Source organism: Acyrthosiphon pisum, unplaced genomic scaffold (genome assembly GCF_005508785.2).
Source record: "Acyrthosiphon pisum isolate AL4f unplaced genomic scaffold, pea_aphid_22Mar2018_4r6ur Scaffold_1596;HRSCAF=2088, whole genome shotgun sequence".
NCBI classification, from domain to species: Eukaryota; Metazoa; Arthropoda; class Insecta; order Hemiptera; family Aphididae; genus Acyrthosiphon; species Acyrthosiphon pisum.
In genome coordinates, this window is record NW_021764841.1 from 13,679 (window position 1) to 17,421 (window position 3,743).

The window sequence follows — 3,743 nt, forward strand, 5'->3', positions numbered from 1 at the left end:
TTACAATAGCAATGTTCAAATAATAGGTACAAATGTACAATCGTTATATAATTAACTACATTTGTTTTAATATTACAGCTTATGGGAGGTCCAACCCGGTGAGATGCTCAAACATTTATTTTTAGATTTACGATGAACATTTTTGTTCATAAATAGTTGCTATTAGTTTTAATAATAATAAATAGTTGCTATTTAACGAGCATGCATAAAATTGAATTTTCGCACATTGCCTACTTGATATGCTGTCGTATTGCCTACCAGGGGAGGGGGAGCTGAGTTGCACTTACTAAAGTGATTTATATCCAAAAGGAGTTTAACCATCACAATATGTTACTATATGAGTTGTAATTTTTTACTGGCAACAAAGTGCGTGGGATCAGCTAGTACATAATATATTATTATAAAATATTTCATGATGTTATCTTTATCTGCTAATACCCGATGATTCCGCCAACGACCATACCACGTTGAATACACCAGTTCTCGTCCGATCACTGAAGTTAAGCAACGTCGGGCGTAGTTAGTACTTGGATGGGTGACCGCTTGGGAACACTACGTGCCGTTGGCATTTTTTTTTAGATTACAGACTATTTCATTTTGATTTTGTGCTATTTACTATTTAGTATTTATATTATATTATCAGCAGTATTTGCTAAAACGGCCAAACCCGTTTAAATTAACGCCTAGTTTTTTTTTTCTTTTTAATTATCTTGATCATACATTTAAGGCAGACTAACTTCATACTTAGGCAAGAATACTATAAATTAATTAAGTTGACAAAATTTATATTGTAATTAAATAATTGTTGGTTAGAATTCTATTCCATTATATTATATCAGTAACCTATCATTATGGTTAGCCCAACATAATTTATTGACTGGAATCAAATCACTATAAACTGAACTTCGAATAGTGGATTCAACTATAAAAGATATTTTTGTATACCTAGGTACTTTCTAATAAACATAAAAACTAAATTTTTTTTAAATGAACATTAAAAATAATACATGCTTAATATCGAAAAGTGTTAAGTATTTCAACAAAATAACAAAAACCGTTAGAGAAGAATCAGTATTTTTCGTTTATAAATATCCAATAATGTAGACATTTTAGTTTAAATTACAGATAACACCTTACTATAAGATAAACGTATGAGAAATATTGAAGGTACATTGTTAAGGTTATTGAACATTAAAAATGTTAACAACGTAAATCGATAAAAAATATTTAAAAAAATTCAATTTTTTATAAATAGCTTACAATTAATCCAAATATTTTGAAAATGTCATTGTTTAATATAGAAAATTATTATATGAGTGATAAATAATAAAGTAAGGTTTCAAATTTATATGATTAATATTTATTGAATTAAAACAAAATATTTAAAACTATTATTTTACATTGAAATAAACTGCATCAAAATTTGAATTTAAAATGCTTAAAAAATAAAATGTATTTATGTTACATAATATGTTTGATTTTTTTTGAATTACTGTAAGAAAATATACCAAAAACAGTGTTGGTGTCACAACTATTTTGTGAAATCGATCTTTTCATAAAAAATTGTACATTTCATGTAATGGAAATGCGTAATACACACGAAAATATTTTGAGAAATGGTGATTCCAATATTTGACATCTCATAATTTTTTTCCAAAATATGGCTAACGGTCATTTACTTTGTAAAATAAAATAGTTATCACACATTTATTATTAAATTTGATTTGAGTTATATTCAGTTAAGTGGGACAATGAGCGATGGTGATTGATAACGGCTGTTACATTTCATGCGCTACCTTTAATTCAAAACTATCACATCGTTTGCTTTTACAGGCACATTAAATGTGCCACAAATAAAAAACTTAAGAACCATTTAGTAACTACGACATATACCTACATATAATAAAATAATATAAATTTCGAGCTTTAAGTATTAATATTTTATGAATTGTTAACTACAAAATTATTTAATTTAATTTTGTAGAATTTTTTTACAATATAACTTTATTGGTGGAATAGGTAATATGTAGAATAATTTATTAATATATGTTTATATCACACGAACGACGCACAAAATAACAATCAAATGGTATCTATCATAATAACTAATAAGCAATAACTTAAGTCAGGGGCGGACTGGCTATTTTTGGCCCGGGGTGCAAAATTAATTAGGGGCCCGTAATTTTTTTTCAAACCTACCTAAATTAGGAAAGAGCCCTTAGTTTTATAAGTAAACATAAAAAAAAATTAAGAATAACATGTTGTTTATTTGTAGAGATGTTGAAATATGTTATTTTATTTTTATTTTGTATAATACCGTATTATACCAGTATTATACCGTATAGGTACCGACTGTGGTAATCGGGGGCCCGGATCATAAATACAAACGGGGGCCCGGGGTGCTAATTGGTGTATAGCACCCTGGGCCAGTCCGCCCCTGACTTAAGTACTGTTATTATTATTTATTACGTATTATATTCAAAGAAATTTATTTACGCTCGCCCATAATATTGCAGTTTATAATAATTAAGTCCTATCAACAGCGACTATGATAGTATTTACTTATTATGTTATTGCGCATTTGTACTCTTACATAAAATATTCCAATTATTTGTAATCTTGTTTTTAATAATATTTGTCATTTCTTCAAATGCCGTCAAAATGTGTAATAATATTTTCTTATTATATTCGTAATGAACGATTACTTATTCGTTATTTTACCTACACTGAATGTGTTTTTCTGGAGAAAAAGTACTGCAAGAGTGTCTATCAAAATATAATTACTATATTTTGTATAGTATATATTATATTTTATATAGTATATTTTATAGTATTAATAAATGATGCAGTAAAAGCATAATAAATAATTTGTATTGTCTTCTCTGTACATAAAGTTCGTATCCATTGAATTTGATGTCGATGTATAGTTCGCAAATTATATATTCCTTTTAAACGTTTAAAGTTGATCACTGATAGAAATGTCGTGTGGGCTGGTACTTCAGAATTTCCCATATTGTATTTTTCGATTCATCATAAAAATGTAATTAGTATTACATACTTATCCGAGTAAATTAATATGACGATTTATTTTCACGTCGTGCAAAGGACGGTGCATCTCCTTGACGCTCGCCACCTCACCCGATGTCCAACACCGACGAAACAAGTCGCTAAATTACGCCAATGTAATATATTATTGTCATTAAATAATGTACCTACACTGCTCTCGCGGTGGAGTGTCTATACTCTAGACTTTGATTTCGAGGGTAGACATTTAAAACAAATAAACGTACGTTTCAAGTACATTAAACCCACTTGCAGTGCATGTTTGGCGCATCGATGTATACAGGGTGTTCCAAATTTCATGTGACAGCAGATTTCAGCATGATCTACTTAAATTAGAAAAAAATGACCTATGTGAAAACCTCTTTGAATCATATACTCTAAACTAATTTGATATTAATTATTTTTTTTATTAATTAAAAAGGGGAGATTTTAGGGGTAACTTTTAAAATTCAAATGGGAACCTATATTTTTGAAATATGATTCATATAGGATTTTTTTTTTAACGAATTTTGACGTATCATTCATAATTATGGGTTGATAATTAAAGAAGTTATTTACATTAGAATTTTGTATTTAATTTGTAAAAATGCCATCAATGAATAATAATAATAATATACTTAGTGCTTCTGTTATACGCCGATTCATTGTTGTACCTACAAGTTACAACCTTAATAATCTGT

At 28.1% G+C, this 3,743-nt stretch overlaps 1 non-coding gene across 1 annotated transcript; it reads left to right on the forward strand.

Moving 5' to 3' along the window:
• Positions 1–449: 449 nt before the first annotated feature.
• LOC115034610 lies at positions 450–568 on the forward strand. Its single transcript, XR_003839949.1, has one exon. It is a non-coding gene; the product is annotated as a 5S ribosomal RNA (ribosomal RNA).
• Positions 569–3,743: the final 3,175 nt, after the last annotated feature.